Here is a 19,181-nt window from a genome sequence, read left to right as displayed (position 1 = left end):
AATGTGCTATTTATCCACTTTGTAAAATTCTAAATGTTATTAAATTAAATGTTAAATTAAATGTTTTAATTTGCCATCCTGTTTAAAAATCATAAATTGAATAATTGCAGAATATAACCCAGTGTTGAATTGGATAATCTTGGTTTAAAAGGTCTATTTTATACTGCCCATGATTACTGGAAAGTTTTTTAGAAAAGCTAAATGCTGAGAAATTCCGAATTCTGAATCAGTAAAATGGCAGTCAATGCAGTGTCCACCCCCACCCCCATCCCAGAGCCAGAATAAACCTGAATAAATGGGATTGCAGGATTCTATTGGGAAGGCAATTAATCCCTTGAGAGAGAGATCTATTAATATGCAAATGAAGATCATGACACGGTCAGCATATTTTAAAGGGTTTTGTGTCACTGACAGGCATTTCCATTGAAACAAAGCAATTTTCAAGAATTTGCAGGAAAAATAGTTTTTAAAAGGTCTGAAAAAAGGAGTTTTTCGAGGGTTATACTTCCATTAGTGCCCCTTTGCCGCTGGTTTCTGACAGGAGCTACAGCAGCGCAGGCCCCGAGGCCTGAGGTGCCACAGCCCAGGGCGCTGCGCGTTGGCCACCACAGCAGCGGGCACTGGACATCCCGAGGTCTCTCCGTGTGTTTCTGTCGAGGCAGGGCACAGACCATGCTGTTCCAAGGGCCAGCACATCTCCAGGCAGCTGTGGGAGGGAGCCAGGGACACCATGCAGAGCGGTCAGGGCGTTTGCAGCGCAGGCAGACAGGACAGGCACCTGCCCGCGGTTTTGGCCGGCAGTGGCTGTGCCTTGTCCCTCTGTTCTCCTCTCCTCTATCCCCACAATGCTTTCTTCTGCCCTGGGCTTTAGCTCTCCTCTGGATAATTCCTGTCCCAGACCCTCTTAGCTATCTTTGCAGCATGCTTTTCCTCTGTAGTGCATGTTCTGCCCCTTATTTTCATCCAGAAATTTGAGGCAAACATCCCTCTTCCCCCAGATATGTGACCCAGAACAGGGGCATCAACTGCCTTTTAAAGAGGATTTGACCCCAGCTCTTGAGAACCTCAGTGTTCCTGAGCCAGTCTTCCAAAATCACCAAAATGTTCTTAATCTAGATCGTTATGAAGGGGCTCTGATGTATTCTGGCAGTTGAATCCTCTATAAATTTCACTAAAGGGAGGTGGTCCCTCTCAGCGTTATCTTTGCTTAGGCTGGAGGCCACCAGATCTTTGCTGAAACCACCTTGGGCCTCCACTCACAACCTCCTACACAGTGAGGGTAGCAGAGCTGCTTTTGGCTTTCCTGAGAGGAACCACCTCGAGTCTGCAGGATGTGTCTCCCCAAGAGGGACAACCTCGAGTCTGCAGGATGTGTCTCCCTAAGAGGAGCCACCCTGTGTCTGCAGGATGTGTCTCCCACTGTCTGAAGGGTCATTTGTGCTGGCAGGGGACCCACCCAAGGACCACTGGCCCTTGCAGAAGAGACAGTGCTGGAGTGCAGTGCTGGGGAGAGAGTGCTGGACAGAGAACCTGTTTGGAACGTGCAGTGGGAGTGGTGGACTGCAAATCTTTGAGGAAGTGTCGCCCTGAGAATCAGGCCTTTTGATATTGTTTTCATAATTTCCAGCCACTTTCCCAGGAAAGTAACTATAAACATAGGTGTTTATACATTCCATTAAAGATATGCCTTTTGTTGGATGTCTCTCTCGGCCAGTGTGGTTGGGAAGGTGGTGACCTGACTATCCAATCCCTGGTTGTTGTCAAAAATCTATAAATACTGAAAGGACAGAATGAACCTTCTTCTTTCATCACACTTCGAGCTGTATCTGTGTGAATCATTTTGTGTCTGACAGTGACAAGGAAGCATTGAAAATTATTTTAAAATGCTGGATCTAGTACTGCAGACCAGGAGTCAGGCCAGATCCTTTGACAGATAAGCACTCAAAGAGACTTTAAAGCTGGAAGAAAATTGAGTTGCTAGTGGTCTCTTAAAAGGCTTTGACCTACTTAAAATCTTTGTGGAAACAAACACATAGTTGTGGGATGTTATGTTTTGTTTCATTTGTAAATTTATTTTATATTTATGGCTCCAAGCCACTTTCTGAAAAGCAAGGGAAAAAACTTACTGTGTGAGGTATGAAAGACGTTGTTTTTGTGCAGAAAATCCCAAAGCTTCCAGTAAGCATGGCAAAGCAGAAAGTAATAGCACATGAATGATTTTAAGTTGAGAGATTAAAGAAAATAACCATTCTGTGCTGCAATACATTAACAGTAATAGTTTTGCTCATAATAAAACACTTTTTGCTAAAGTAGCACTGCAAGAAACTCAGTAAATTTTAAATTCTTCAGAGAAAATGTCATGAGACAGTGAAGTATTAAGATTGTGCAAATTAGCATTGGAAAATAGTTTGTCAACCTGATTTTATGATTATAAAATAACAAAAATATTTTTGTGATAGCCTGCAGCCTACACTGGGACTAGAGTCTCAGGAGAAAAGACACCAATACTTCAAGTATCTCTTTAGCTTGTGAACAGCAGCAAAACTGACTTTTTATTATGAAAATAAGGGAGATGCTGAGAAACTATTGAGTGTCCAAAAGTGCTTGACCCAGTACAAAGGTTGTGAATTTGTGTAAAATGCAAAAATTTGTGTAAATTTGGCTAATTATTTACTAGGAGCTTACAAAAACCTTGTGTGTGACATAAAGTACTTGATGTGCTTATTTTTTAGGTGAGACATAACATTTATTTTCAAATCCTCAAAAGTTGGAGAGTCTTTGAAAAGGTTTTCATAAAGATCAGTTTTTAATGGTTGAAAATTCTTCCCTGTGAGGGTGGGCAGGCCCTGGCCCCGGCTGCCCAGAGAAGCTGTGAGTGCCCCATTCCTGCAGGTGTTCCAGGCCAGGTTGGATGGGGCTTGGGGCAACTCTGGGATGGTGGAAGCTGTCCCTGCCCATGGCAGTGGGGCTGGAACAAGATTATCTTAAAGGTCCTTTCCAACCCAGACCACCGTGAGGTTTTTAAAACGGTCTATGACTAATGTAAAAGATTTGATTTCATTTCCCCTTAACACTTGCCTTTTCATTTTTTCTTTGCCTTGCTGTTTAAGTCATATTTTGATATGAAATGACAATTTTGTGACAGAACATAGTTCAATAATACTCAGCCATATCTAGTTGAGGAATATTGCTTATTTAATATGCTATTTGATGAACATTTGCCACTACTCCTATGTTTTATAAAAGGAGCAGAGGTATTTTAGTTTATCAAACAATGAAAATGTAAGAAGGAAGAAAAAGTCATTTGAATTATAATGAAGTGGTATAAAATTCACAGCACATTAGTTTTCATCTGTGGGATCTTATAATGAGTATTATTCTGCCAGGCTAAAAATTAATGTTGTGAGGAACTCCCCTCAAGTGCTTTGTGATGTTTCATATCTTTTCACTGTGTTAACCATCATAGGGTTTGACCCTGAGTTCCCAAATGTATCTCATTAACACAGAGATTTCTGCTTTAGCTTAGATAATAAAATCGCTGTAGCTGATTTTCTCTGTCAGTTTGTCAGTGGGATGGAAATCTCTAAACCTCTTTCTACAAAAGTACCTCGAGAGCACCAATACTTGCCAAAGAACCTCTGCTGACATTTCCTGTGGTATTGTACAAATATAACAGTTTCAAGCTGCATTTTCTGCATCCCTATCAGCACAAATCTACTTGACAGAACTGGGAGCCTGCACCAGAAAACAAATCACTGTCAGGTTGCACGTTAAGTGTTGGATTAGAAGGGCACAGAAACATTTTTTTGGCCACTTCTACATTCTTGGATTAGTTGTGCATGCTGTCTTTTGAAACTGAAGTACAACCCCTATACCTTCACACAGGTTGTAGAAGGCTCTTTTTGTGAAAGTCACAATTGATTTTAGGGGATGATCTCAGTGGGTAGAATCAAAACACTAAGCATTTCTTTTTCAAACCAAAGATGCAAAGGCAAGTCTTTTTAGGAGTGTATTTTCTTAAGAGGTTTATAGGAATGCATAGGATGCAGCTTTTGCTTTTATTCACACTGTTTCAGCTGTTGGAATTAGTGTCTGGTGTTCTGAGGTTCAGTTAATGATTCAGATCTACATCTGGAGTTATAAAATGCTGCTGCATCCATAGAAATGTTTCCTTGATGTAAAACATTAGAACTGAATAGAAATAAAATAGCAATTAAATATAATAATTTTGCATAAAAAGCATCATCACAATTGCAAAATTGCACATTTGAAATCTTAATTTGTGAGATTGGGAGACCATCCTGTGCACTGTAAGTCACTGATCTCATGAAGAAAGTTAAGTTTACATCATAAAGTGTTTGAACATGCAAGCTAAAATGCCTTTGCTTTTGACACTGTAAATCGAGTTTCTTTTAGTTTACAAATGCTTGAGTTTGTCAGATAAATTGTTTTACTTAGCATAACTTGTTCATTTGTTACTCCCTTGAGGGTTTTTGTTTGCTTGTTTTTAAAGACAAAGCCTCAAAGAGCTTCTGGTATTTCCAGTTGCAAACATCCTTGGGGATGGGTGGGTCCGAACGCTGCTGTGGCTGTGAGCACTTCATCTTTGGGGCTGACAGTGGTGGCCCATTGCTTGAGAGGGTGATGAGCCTAGAAAACAGATGCATGGGATGTTACCTGGGCATTAAAACTGCCCCTGGTCTCTGCCTGCCCTTCTTCAGCTCTCCTGGTGCCTCCCAAATGTTTCCACCCCTTTGTGGCAGTGCTGATGCTGTTGGCAATGATCTCAGTGGCCACTGCCCACTGCAGTTCTCATCTCCCGGTGTCAGCTTTGATAGGGTAACAAAGCAAATGCTCCTGAAAATCCAAGAAAGTGAAAGGACAAGCTCTTCCCATATTACTAGCACAAAGTATATCAGTGAAAACAAGCACCTATAGACTGTTCTCTTGTCCTTTGAGAATATTAACAGTTTTGGCAGCAAAAAAAAAAGCTGTTCTAACAGAAAAGATCAAGCTGAACATAGGGGTTGCTGTCTTTTTCCCCTCCACAGACTTGGATTTTGTTTGTACTATCTCCTATTTTTACTCAGGAGATTATTAGTTCAGTAATGGTATAGTGTCCTAGAAATGTAATATATTCAATTGTTGCATTTTCAGAATTTTTTTGAAAGTCAAAATTCAAACTCTGAGCTGTCTCTGGACTTCACTTCTGTTTCCCAACTGACATCTGTTTTTTCTTTTCAGAATGAAAGGGCATAGCTGCTCTTGACAAAAGCTAAAGTAATTTATTTATCCACTGGGAGAAGAAGTCTAGTGTTTTTATAATTTCTGTAATATAAATAACAATACTGGCAAAAAATCTGGGGGAGAATGAAAATCGAACTTTTCACACTGTGTATGTTTTACTGAGTAATTTTTCCTCCTTTGGAAAGGAAGGTTCTTTGTTTTAGAACAAGTTTTTTATTTTAGAACATCTCAGCATTCAATTGTGCATAGTTACATGTGGGCAATGAAAAGACAATTGCAGCCCCAGAGGTCTGCAGTGTAAATACAGCATGAGAGAACAGCTGGACACTACAGCAGCACAGGTGCTCTAGGAATGAGTGAAATAATTGGGATTGCTGTAATAAGGGGTGGTCACAGCACACCAGCTGTCTCACCAACATGAAGCAAACTTTCAACTGGATCAGATATTCATGAGTTTAGCTTCTCTGCTTTGCTCTCCTGAGGCCTGTAAGTAAATTTTTTACTTGTCAGAGAAGTAAATTATTATTGGCTGAAATTACAAGAGAATGTATCTTGGCAATGTGGTTGAGAAGAGGCTGAATATAAGAGGATGACAACAAATAAAACTTTTTTTTGAAGAAGTGTGATGTTCTTTAAACTAGTTTAGTTAACCTGCATTTACGTGGACTTTATGGTAAAAACATGGTAAAAAGTGGAATTGGGGAGATTTATAGTAAAAGTAAGGGAACAGCTTATTTAACATAACGCTCTGGGTATGGAAGGATTAACAAAATACTTTCCAGACAAAGCTTTGTTGCCATTCAGGGTTCAGTTTGCAGTGCAGTGCTTGCAGGTTCCTTGGTTGGCCCTGTCCTATACAACTGATGCTGGAATAAATTGTATTTGTCTATGTCAGATGAAGGCTAAATTTAGTACTGAATTAGTCTAATTCTCTGTCTCCCCTGTCTGATCTGCAAACACCCATATGTAATCAGAGTTAAATGCAGTGAAGAACCGTGTCTTTTGTGTCATGGAGAGCGATTATTAGTTTTCGCTTTCACAATTTTTGAGACAATCTTTGTATAGCAGATGAATAAGACTTGTAAATCCAGGGTATAGCAGCAGGTAACTTGCTTAACTATTCCTGGAAGTGTTTAACTTTAGGCATATTGTTTATTTACTATTAGCTTAGTAATTTAATTACTTTAATGAGTAAAATGCCTTAAATTTTATGATTGCATGTCTAATGAGGCATTTGGATGAAGAAGTCTTGCAGTCTTCTGAAAGCACAGACACTTCTGTCTCTCATGTCTGCAAATAATGTTGCATCTTCAGTCTTAGAGAGGTATTAATTTATTTCCTTTCAAATAACTCTGATTCAACAGACAAGAAAATATTTTGTGGCAAGTGCATATTAGAAGACAAATGGAATGTGGATTTTTTGTTTATTTTTTATTTTTTTTAGCAGCAGTTTTAGACCAAGGTATTTCAGCCTCAAACCCTTGAATTTCTTCAGATAAGTCTCATGCCTTAAAAATGAACACTGACAATTATCTTATAAATTTCAGTAGATTATTTGACCATTCTAATATCATACAATTTGAAGTGTAAAACATTAACACAAGCATTCCAAACAAACATCCTGAATTACAATGTTTGCTTCTCTCAAACTTAAAGTTGTAAAGACTTCATGTGACTGTAGGGATAAAAAGCAGAGCACTTAACTGCTACAAGCTATTTCTACTGAAGACTGTTATTTTCCTCTTGTAAGTCAAAGCAAGCAGGACTGCAGATCCCCCAGTGAAATCTGAGTTCCAGGGATCTACAGCTTTCTAATGCACCTCTCCTTTAACCAAAAGGAGGAAGGCAGGAACATTGTGGTAAAGGACAAGGTCTTGGTGGACAGAGGTTTCTCATGATGTAGCTGAGTTGGGAGAGTAACCTGTTTTATTCAAATACTTCTGAAAAGTTTTATAAAAAAACTCATTATTGTTAATATGGAAAATCAGGCTATGACTGGTTGAGTATGCGTTTCTGCTATCCTGAATTCTAAAATTTTTGTACTGATTGTTGTAAACAAATTAATAAAGTTAAGTCTTTTACTTTAAACTTTCAGACATTTTCAATTTTAACTTCCCTGGGTTTGCTACTCTGTATTTTTCAATGATTTTCAAAATGCTGTGACATTTGAGAACAATTGGAGGAAAAAAGTATGTATGTTGCCCTTTATTCCAAACTAGTAATTCTGCACTTTTGCTTATGTTTATATTTGTGTTAAGAGAAATGTTAATGCTTACATTGAAAGCTGGACTATTCTGAAACTGCAAATGCACTGTAAGCAGGAGAGAAAGATTATATAACTGAGACAGAAAAGGGAGAAATGGCTTTGAAATTGCAGGTGCACTGAAGAGGTGAAGCTTCCAAACTGAAATTGTATTGACATTTAGCAGTGGAACAATGGGCTTGCATCATGATTTGCTTTTATATAAGCAGCAGACTTTAAAGTTATTTCTCTGAATCTTTTTTCTTAAATTGAATTTGATGTCCCCCTTATTTATAAACATAAACTGCCTTAATAACTGAAGAGTAATTAATGGAGTGAGCAGATCTGCCCAAACTTTATACAAAACTTCAGCAGTTCCAATGAAATTGTTTGAATTGAGGCTATCATCTTTCTTAGATACTTGACTGATGGAGAAACAAATGTCCCAGCGGGCAGTTTAAGAAGAGAAAAATATGTGTTTTATAATAATTATTGTATTAAAAACCTAAAAGTAATTTTTCCCCCTCTTTATTGGTTTGGTTCCTCTGTAGATTAGTGTGCTGTCCTTAAAAAGGTAAAAGTTTCTGTGAGGATCAAGTGAAATGGGAAACTAGAAGATGGTGTTTAATATGTTTCAGGGCAGAATAAAATATTGTAGAACTTCATCATTTTTCTGCATAAAAACTCCTGATATGTTTCAGTCTCTTGTAACTGTTATCAATATCTGACAGCTGTATTTACTGCACACTCTTCTACTTAATTTTCATGAGGGTAAGGTATAAAATCTGTATATCTCCTCCATTCAGTGAGTTTTTCCAACAAGGCTTGCTCCATGCATGTGAAGCAAGAATCCTTAAAAAACATACAAAACCACAAATTTTTTTGCACTTGTTAATATAAATATAGTTTAAAAAAAAATGTATGAGTGTATGAAGATCTATGTTAAATCTGCCAAAATGCATTAACCATACTGGCAGGAGCACAAATGCTAGGGAACTTAATGCTGGTTGCAATATTTGGCTAATCAGGTGTGCAGCCTCAGCTCTGGGAAATGGTTGAGAGTGGTTTGCAATTATCAGTAGGTTTCTGTGTGTGTACTACGTGTTACTTGCACACAGAGTAGCTACTCTGCCTTTGATCTCCATGTTTCTGATGGAGAGAAAGCTGGTTGCAATGGTAAATGTTTATGTAAAAGCTGACACTTGTTTAAATACAGTACATTTTGCTGAATTTAATGGTGACTCTATTATAAAATGCTGGTGGCATTTCATTTTAGCATTTGTGTATGTTTAAATAATAAATTCTGGTTTTAATATTCAGGCTTTTTATATCTTACCTGGTCATCCATTTAAACTCTCTCTTGCCTCTGTCCCTTTCTGGTATACCTGGACATATGAAACAAGACCTGGGAAGATATTTTTACTCTGATGTGACAGTGCCACATCTGCTGTGCCAAGTCTTTAACTTTTTACAACAACTTAGTTCTCATATAAGAGGCATTTTATGCCCATTTTACAAGAGATTAATTTTGCTCTGCTTGTTGTCAGAGAACTGTTGGGTCTCACAGTGCTTGCAGTCACAGTGCCAGCAAATTTCTCAGTTTTGAAAGTTGCTTATGCTATGGCTGAGCAGAGATGTGTCACACATCCTGCTTCGCTGTAACAACATGATGTGTTTATTACAACACAGGGTTGTGTTGTGAGGCTCGAGCCTTAAGGAAGCAGTTTTTACCAACTCCATTCATGCAGTGCTGTGGATTTTCTTGTGTATGTAATAGGCTGCTGTTTAATCAGCATGAAATCCAAATCAGCAGTCAGTGTGAGTGTGTGTGCCTCCACAGGAACTGTGTCATTAAACAAAGGTTAAATCAACAAAATATGGGAAGAGAAAATTACAATTATTAAACATTGTCTGTTTTGGCCAGAGCAATAATATGAAACTGAATCTATAACATGAAATCCATAGAACCAAGAAAATCATTTGGAATAATATTCCATCCAAAATGCCTAAAAACTCTTAAATATTTTCCTGGCTATTTGTTACAAATTCTGCATATCTGTGCATAGGTGGGAGTTTTTCAGAGCATATCCTTTGATGTGTTACAGCAGACTCAGCAGCTGGATTGCTTCCTGTTGGTAAAATCTTCAGGTAGGAAAGTGTAAATAAGTGGCTTGTAACCTGCTTACAAGCTGTGGTCTAAGCTGAACTGCAGTCCAGCAGGAGGTTTTAACACCAGCAAATTATCTCTAAGCATAAACTACCTACAAAGGTTTCTGGTCCTTTGAAGGGAACCCAAACTGGGAACATCATGGCAGAAAGAGTTTCTTCAAATCTATAGAGAAAAACTGAATTCCTTTGCCACTTTTTAGTGAAGGTGGTTGATTATCAGAGTAAAATGTTAAAATAATTGCAAATTATTGAAAGTCTCTCTCCTTGCTTAATAACATTTTCTGTCTTCATCAAGAGTAAATGTCACTGTCAACATTTTAATGATGATTGTTAATATGTAGTTTTAAATGATAGAGATGTAAACAATGCAGAGGATTGAGATGCGCTTTCTTTTTTTTTCCTATGGTTTATCAAGCAACTATCTCACTGGCATTTTAAAATTCTGTTTCAAAAGCATGATTTGTTGAAATAGAATGGACTAGCTCAGTGTTCATGGTGGCACACAGGCACCTCAGGCAGTATTGGCTATTTTACTCTGTCAGCTATTTTCAGAGGGCAAGGGTTTTATGACATTTCATTCACCAGCTGTGCATAGCTTTTGCTCAAGGAAGTTTTCTAAAACAGATAATATTATGATGAATTAAAATTATAAATTATGAAGACATAAGGATATATACCCTGAGTGCAGAACATGCATTTGGTTTAGAGGAGCTCTGCCTCTGTGGGAGTTTTCCTGTAGGCTCTAAGTGACCTATAATCTATAGTTATCTCATAAATACTCTTCACTGTAATATTTTAAAAGCATACTGTCATAAAAATTCACTTGCATTTTCAGAATACACTATTCTGTTTAGGCTGTTTTTATTCCTGTATCTGGATCCTGGGCTTGTAGTAGCTGGTCCTGTTCTGCTCCTTAGCACAGGATAAAAATATTTGTATGGAACGAAACCACCTGTTCTCTAAAGATGTGCAATCTGCTTTGTCTGTTTTTGTTTTCTGGCATTATGGGGGTAATATTTAATCTCAGTTTTGTAAATTTTAGACATACTGTTTGGAAAATCTTTCCCCTAAGATTTCCTTTTTTGGAAGAAGCAAAATGTGCAGTACCAGTACAAGCTGCTGGTCATTCACCCCTCATGGATGAATCCATCATTCATCATACTGGTGATGGGTTAAAATATGTTGGGGCACATCAAGAAGTCAGTATTTATCAGAAGTGGTTTGGTAGTATCTGGTGGTTGTAGTTCTTTCATGATTAAACTTTACAAAACTCTGACAGTCATAGTGTCAGGTGGTTCGTGCACTAAGATTTCTCGAGCTTTAAGACAACTTCATTTGACAGACTTTTCCAGCTGTTAATCCAAGTAATGATTAAAGCATCTTGGATGAGCATAGATAAACTTTCTGATGATATCATTAGTGTGGAAATGTAATCCCATTGGGGAAAAAAACCATGGCAGCATTAGTGACATGGAATTATGTAGTGCGCATCTTAGAGAGTATAAATAGACAATATAGAGAAAAATGTTTTGCTATCTAAAGGCTTAAAATATTTGATGTTCTCATTCTGTTGGTATTCATGAAGAGCTCTGGATTGAGGCCTGATCCAAAATATAGCAGGGTAAAAAAGAAAGTTTTTCTTGTCTTCAGAGGGGTGTGAAACAGGTTGTATATAAACTTCTAGAGTTTCCTCATTACTACAAATCACAGACTAAATATGGGTTATTATTTAATATAATAATTGTTCCTTGTTTTTCCTACTCTGCAAAATTTCATTTCTTTTGCCCCTAAGCATTTTGGCTTCAAAATGTTCCATATGATTAAGTCTGTTCAAGGATTTGTAAAATATATTCTTAGCAATTAAAACTAGGCTGTGGTAGTCAGGGTTCAACCACACTGTTTTCATATTTCAGCTTACCTTTTCATCTGAGATACCCAAATATTTATGCTAATCTTATCAGGAAAATAATTTTTAAAAAATTCTCTCAGTTGACTGTTTACCATTGAGAACTGTAGCACTGAACTCAGCCTCTGTGTTTAGCCAGAGCAAAAGTGGAATGTTTAAGGTCGACCGCTGTATCAGATTCTGGGAAATCTATTATCAGACAGAACATTTCACACTTCAGTAAACTCCAAATTAATTACATTGATGGTACATGAATACCAAAAGAATTTGAGCGTAATTAATGCTACTTCAGCAAACATCAGAGGAAATATTAGAGATTTCCAATTGATGAGAATGCTAATGTGTTGCATAAAAGTATTTTATTAGAAATGGTATAATGCTGTCTCTTGCAGTGCCCATGTAATGTGCCAGGTTATTAATTTAAACATGTTTTTATTGGCAATTTAAGATTATATCAGCATGCAAATGTATTTTAATATAGTCCTAATTACAAGCAGTTCCCTTGCAGGACAGTTTAGGTGTGACAAATCTGAAATGAAAGAGGAACATGTATGAAGATACTGGAAGACAGCAAACCTGCTACCTTAGACTCATGAAGGGCAGACTTTGGCCTCTTTTGGAGACTGGTTGATGCATGGAAGGCATTGGAATGCTTTGGAAGGCATTCCTGAAGTCCAGGAAGGCTGGACATTCTTCAAGAAGGAAATCTTAAAGGCTCAGGAGCTGGCAGACCCCATGTGCTAAAAGATGGGCAAGTGGGGAACTGTCCTGGCTGAAGAGAGAGCTTTGGCTGGAATGAAGGAAAAAGTAATAAAAGAGGGTTTATGACCTTTGGAAAATGGGATAGCAAACTCAGGAGAACTGCAAGGAATGTCATGAGGTTATGCAGGGTCATTGATGGGTCAAATCCTAATCTGGCTACTGCCATAAAATATAATTAAAGCATGTTTCTATAAAGATATTGACTACAAAAAGGAAGAACCTCCATCCTTTATTGCCCTTGGGGAGAACATAGTGAACAAGTGTGAGGAAAAGCATGTGATTGCCTTCTTAGCCTGTCTTTAATAGTAAGACCATTTGTTCTCCAGGTACCCAGGCCTCTGAGCTGGAAAAGAGGGTTGGGGAACAGAGTGAAGTGCCCATAATCCAAGGGGAAATGGTCAGCAACCTCCCACATCCCTGAAACACACAGGTCCAGGTGGGACCAAGGGAATGGAGAGAGCTGGTGGAAGCAGTCATTGGGCTGTTTCCATTATTTATCAGGGACAGGACAGGTCCTAGTCAAGTGCAAGTTGCCAATTGTGATGCCCATCCACAAGATGGGTAGGAATGAGGATCCCAGGAAGGTGAGGATTGTCAGTGTGACCTTGGAGCTGGGGAAGGTCATAGAGCAGATCATCTCAAACATCCTCACATGGCACATTCAGGACAACCAGGGATCAGGACCAGTCAGCGTGGGCCAGGTTATACAAGGAGGCCCTGCTTGACCAACCTGATCTCCTGTGACAAAGCAACTCCTTAGTGGATGAGGGAAAGGTGGTGGTTGTTGTCTTTCTGGACTTCAGGAAAGCCTTTGACACCATTTCCTGTGGAATTCTCCTGGACAAACTGTCTGCTCTCAGCTAGCAAGGGTGTACTCTTTGCTGGAAAAACTGGCTGCATGGCTGGGCCCAGAAGGGGTGGGAATGGAGTTACCTCCAGCTGGGGCTGGTCACCAGTGCTGTGTTCCAGGGATCTGTGGTGCAGCCAGTCATTTATCAATGATCTAATGAGAGGGCTGAGGGTACCTCAGTCAGTTGCAGATGACTCCAGGGTGAGTGGGAATGTTGGTTTGCTGGCGGGCAGGAGGCTCTGCAGAGGGGTCTGGTGAAGGAGCACAAGTCTTATAGGGGAGCTGGGGGTGTTTAGCCTGAGGAGAAGGAAACTCAAGGGGGACCTTATGGCTCCCTACAACTACCTGACAGGAGGGTGTAGCCAAGTGGGCACTGTTATTTTATCTTCTCTCATGTGACAAGAGACAGGATGAGAGGAAATGGCTTCAAGTTGTGGTGTGGGAGATTTAGATGGTTATTAGGAAAAAATTCTTTGGTAAAAGGGCTGCAAAGCTCCCTGGGATCAGGTTGCCCATGGAAAAGATGGAGTTGCCATTCCTGGAGGTATTTAAAGGATGTCTAGATGTGGCACTGAGGGATGTGCATTAGTGGTGACTTGGACAGTACTGGGTTAACGGTTGGACTCAATGACATTAAAGGTATTTTCCAACCTAAACTATTCTATGATTCTCTATCTTCTAGGGTTTATAGTGCAACATTAAGAGCTGATGCTATCTCAAAACACCATCTGTAATTCAGTGACATTTACACAAAAATATGCCATTAAAGGTATTATGCCTTCTATTGTTTACAATCTGAGCCATAATGAATTCCACCCTGCCTATTGTAGAGTACTGTAAGAGCAGCCACTGTAAAACAAGCTGTCGGCATCCAGAATGCAGTTTCTCACCCAGAAACAATGTAATAAGAAAAATAATTAGATTCTGTGATTAACAGAACACAGTGAAATTATATAAGGTGGTTTTCAATTTTTTTGCAGATGTTAGCACTTTATAAATTTGCATTGGAATCTTATTTCAGCCACTAAGACTGACTTTCAAGCAACAGTAAGCAGGCTATAGTTAACCACTGAAGCAGAAATTTAGAGTCAATGAGTAATTATTAAGAGCTTTCCAGAATATTAGCTGTTTCAGTTGCTGCAGTGATGGAATAGTCCATCAGATATTTCTGTTTCTGGCAACTCCTGAGAATTGATTCTGATATGAAACAACAAGCCATTTTGATCAATACTGTAATTACTCTTATTGATGGATTGTTTTACAATGATAGTCATCATTGCAATGTGTCTGCTCAGGAGGCATCAGGGCTGTCCGCTGCATGCAGTAATGCGCCACAAATATCGGATTCAAATCAACACACTATTGAGACTGGGCTGACAAGCGTGAAATTAATTGTTCCACTTCATGTAAGACCTGCATTCTTCTTTTGAGAGAGTAATTTGTTGCTGTGTGTAGCCTGGGAACAGTACAGCTTCGGTGCCATGTTAGGTGTGGCTTTCTTGGTCTTTGTCTTTTCCCTGTAAGATCAATTCTTTTACCCTTTTTAAGCAAAATCAAAGGAATTTGTGACTAAAGGGTTCTGGCAAAGTTCATATTCTTTCAAGTTTGTGAGGATGGAAGTGTGTATCTTGGTAAGAGAAAGATAGGCTTTATCATCCAACCTATGGAAAGGTTTTAAAATACAGGAGTACCACAGAGGCAAGGAAATTCAAAATCCTTGTATATGAAAGTATAGCAGAACAAGATAATGTTTCAAGAGCTGAGGTTTTTTGTCTGTTTGTTTGTTTGTTTTTTTAAATCTGAAATGTTGCATCATTACTAATGTGGTTTCTTTGATAGATATTTATACTGAAAATGTTACTTCAGATTGCCTTGACGGAAAAAAAGAGACTACATTCAGGGAGAGAAAATACTTAGAAACATAAATATAGATGTACTGTGCCACACCACTATGGTCTGTTCATGGTTGGTTGGACAAATGGCTTATTAATAAATGAAAATGAAGTAATTAATGTATTGTGATAATGATGTGACAGTTATTAGCACAGTTCCCAAAATCGTGTTACCCTTACACTTTGTGTTTGTACTTTGAGGATGTTAACTTTCACCTTCAGGTTTCTTAAAAGAATATTCATGATAATAAAATACTTAAAGGTTTTTAACTAGCCTATTCTGCTTTGTCATTTTCTTCTCTTTTGTATGAGCTTTTCTTTTTCAAATGAAAGGCAAGGATTGTTTGTTGCCAACTGGCATGGCGTGTGTGCACCCATGCATGTGTAATTTTACTGCATCTGTGTAAATGATAACAAAATAAATTCATAGCTGGCTGTGAGTATACTGGTTTGAATATGGAAAATAGTGAAATAGCTGTGGAACTCAATGGACATTTCTCAATCTACTATTCTGTCCAATAGTGTCTGACTTAAATATTTGAGGATGATATTTCTGTTGTGAACAGCTGAGAATAACCTTCTTGCAGGAGTGAAGAGCCCAGCACAGAGTCCCTGATATATTTTCATAAATAGAAAGGCTCCTGTCACTTACTGAGAAAGAGTCCTGCCCTGGAGCCTCTATTCTCTCATCAGCACAGGAGACTGTCAATCTTTTTAAATACTGCTTATCTAGTTGACTGCAGTGAGTTTTTTGTGATGGCAATTTCAGGGCTTTAGAGATACCTTATGTAAAGTGATGGTGCTGGGAGGATTTTACTTCTGAAGGGACCTGTTCATTCTGTCTGTGTTACAACTGCTTTCTTAAGCTCTTCCCAGGGAATCTTCCAGTGATGGAACACTACCAACAGGTTTTTAGTGTACCCTAAGCAAATGCACAGATGGTTTATTTTTCAAGAATACCACTTAACAGACAAACGTTTGCCTCTTGCCCAAAAAACATCTGTTGAAGGGCTTGAATTGTGCTTTGACAGGATTTATCTCACTGATACCATATCTCCTCTGTGTCCCATGTTTCATGTCTGGGACATTTCTTCGAGAATCACAGAATGGTTTGGGTGGGGAGGAACCTTAAACACCATCCTGGTCCAACCCCATTGCCATGGGCAGGGAAACCTCCCACCAGCCCAGGTTGCCCCAAGCACTGCCCAGCCTGGCCTGGCCTTATGCTTTGGTGCAGAGCAGGAGCACAGAGCAGGAGCACACAGTGCTTGCCTACTGTACTGATTACCAAAATTCTTAGCCAGTGATAATCTCAGTATTATCTGTCAGCAAACATCACAGATCCTGTGTCCCTGAATCACTCTGGCATCACCTTGTACCATGTAGGTGTTAGTAGTGTGTATCAGCAAGACTAAAGAATCAGGTATCATTTAGAAGTGGAAAAAGTGTTTTTTTTTAAAATCAACTTTCCCATATGGAAACAAAGAAATATTTTGAGTTGAATAAAATAACAGAGAAAAAAATTCAAATCTTTAATGAAAGTTTTGGCTCAAGATTTGTCCTGTGCTAATTGAGGTTTGTTTTTGGTTTTTTTTAACTTGTTTGAATGTTTGGTTCTTTTCCACCTGAACCACATGAAGTTTACACTGTGATCTGAATTTCAAGTTGCATTTCCAGGATGCAGGCATGAATCAAACACAAATGAAGGAAGCCCAGGGCCAGTTGTGGCTCAACTCTAGCAAATACAAAAAACCTGTCAGGGATATTTAGCTTTGTTTTCTCTTTTTCTCACATATCTGTACTACAGCTGACAGCAGGGAGCTTACTTAAGCTTTCAAATGTATCTTGAGACAAAACTCTTGAATTTCAATTGATTTTTTTTACTTTGTTACAAAATTCACATTTATATATCTATCAAAAATAATGCACAAAAGTTTGCACACAAATTCATCAACTACAGTGTTTCTTCCATGAATTAAAACAAAAAATGGAAGACACCTTCCCCCTAAACACCAAACTTTCTTTTTTTGAAGCTCATAATTTTTTTGTTGAGTTTTGACTTGTTCTTTGAAATTGTTTTTTGCAATGAACTCACTGAAACCTAGAATTTATCTTTAATCCATCCCTAGGCAAAACATACAACAAAGCTTTTTGCTGAAGATAGGTCATGCCAGAACAACAGAAACGTATCAGACAGTTCTCTAGGTCAGAAACTCAAAGAATTGCTACTTGCTGACTTTCCAAAATATAACAGATATTTTATTGATCTGTCTCCTTCTTAATTACTATAATCCTGTCTGCTTTATTGCTATTATGGTGTGTGATCTGTGATCACTTGAGTTTGATTTTATCTAGGGTATCAAATATAATACACCCTCAGTCACTTACAATTTTGAGATTGTTTCTACATGTATTGATTTTTCAGCTTGTTTTATTAAATTGCAAGGAGAATAAACTCCAGAGCTTGCTTGCTTGATAGATGTTTACAAGCTTAGTTTCTTGTAGGACAGAAATCTCAGTGATTCAAAGAAGGAAAAGACAATGAGAGTGCATGGTTTGCTTTTAGAGGTGAAAGGAGGGAGGGTAAAAAGTAGTGGGTAGGTAGGACCAGGCATCCTGAGGTGTGTTGCTGTTGCCCCACAGATGTAGATAACAGCTGCTTATCTTCAGTCTGGACAGCTTCACCTGAGCCAGAAGCTTTCTGGGCAGAGAACATAATCCCCCTGATTGAATTTCAAGCAATGCTTTCCATTTCTGAATGGCAGAAATAAGTTTCCTTCTTAAAACTCTCTGAGATGCTCGATTTGGTGGCTCTTATTTGCTCCACTTCTCTTTTGTGTAAGGTTTTGTGCTGGTGTGTGTGTAGAGAAGTAGATGAACCCAGGGGTTTTTTTTCAGTATTCTTTTAAAAACAAAATATTGTATTATTTTATGCCTAAACATTGATATGTACAGTTTTAACAAAAAGCTGGTTATTTCTTCTTAATTAAAATAAAACAAAATTTAGAAGAAAAAATCCCTAGAACTTGCTTTTTTCTGAGTCTTAGCAGACAAATGCATTTACCTTCTTTCTGATTTTTAAAAGAAAAACAGTATTAAAAAGTACTAAAACATTAAAACTTCCATTTATTTGATGCTGTTTGCTATGTAAAATTTCTGTTATCATTTGTAGCTAGTGTTAATGTAACTACTGTCAGGAAAATATTTATGCAAAGTTTCATGGGATAAATCACCCAATATTTTGTAGCCTTAACAATGATTCTTTTTATTTGCTAATGTTTTGTATCTGTTCTACAGTGAAGGCTATGTATTTATCAGCTTAACATTATAAAAAAGAAAATATGAACCTGAATTTGTGAGTGGTTGTTTTTTTTTGTGTACTGCCCATATCTTATTGATAATTTAAAGAAATAAAGATTCTCTGTCCAGGAGCTTTTCCAGGTGTACCTTGGCTCTTTTTCCCTTTGCAATGTTATTCCACAGCTGAAGTCTATTTTATACTTTCTTGCACAGTGAAAATTCACCCTTGCATAAAAAACTGCCTACTTGGAGCAGGTTGCTTTAAGAAAAATAAAGGAAGAAAGCAGCTACAAAGAAAAACAGCAGAATACTTCTGAGTGGGAGATACTTGGACAGAGAGAAGTTGTGGCTATTGACACCCTGGTTCTGGTACAGTTATGAACCTGAATGTATTATTGAAACTGAACCAAATGCTGCCTTTAAAACCAGAATTTTTTCTCCATTCCCAACAGACATATTTGAAGTAGCAAGTGCTCAGTATATAAATGCTTTGATTGGATTAGCAGATTTGAGGATTAAGTTTGTCTCTTTCAGGAATGGAAATCACTTTTTCTAAAAAACTTATATATCTGCATATGTATGCTAGTTTTCAGAAATTCTCCTTTCTTTCCTTATTTATACTTTAATCCTGAATAAGATACATGTAGCCACATATAACACATTGTATGATTAAGACTTGTGAGAAAAATTGATAAAAAGTCTGCTTTCATTCACTTGAGTCAATGGTGCTAAATCTGTCTCTCACAGGTACTGGTTATTCATCTGACATGGTCACAAAATACCCCCTGTCAGCTGACAATTGTCTGCCTAAAG

The 19,181-nt window shown here is 38.1% G+C and overlaps 1 protein-coding gene and 1 long non-coding RNA gene across 3 annotated transcripts in view; both read left to right on the top strand.

The window, feature by feature from the left end:
* Positions 1 to 19,181, top strand: part of CACNA2D3 (calcium voltage-gated channel auxiliary subunit alpha2delta 3) — a 413,270-nt gene that overhangs the window by 69,924 nt on the left and 324,165 nt on the right. The window lies entirely within an intron of this gene.
* LOC147651015 (uncharacterized) lies at positions 564 to 8,808 on the top strand. Its single transcript, XR_015274963.1, has 2 exons — positions 564 to 1,333; positions 1,369 to 8,808. It is a non-coding gene; the product is annotated as an uncharacterized LOC147651015 (long non-coding RNA).

Source organism: Cyanistes caeruleus, chromosome 11, assembly GCF_971803275.1.
Source record: "Cyanistes caeruleus chromosome 11, bCyaCae1.hap1.1, whole genome shotgun sequence".
NCBI lineage: Eukaryota > Metazoa > Chordata > Aves > Passeriformes > Paridae > Cyanistes > Cyanistes caeruleus.
Note: the sequence above shows the minus strand (reverse complement) of the source record. Positions and strands in the feature narration are given on the sequence as shown.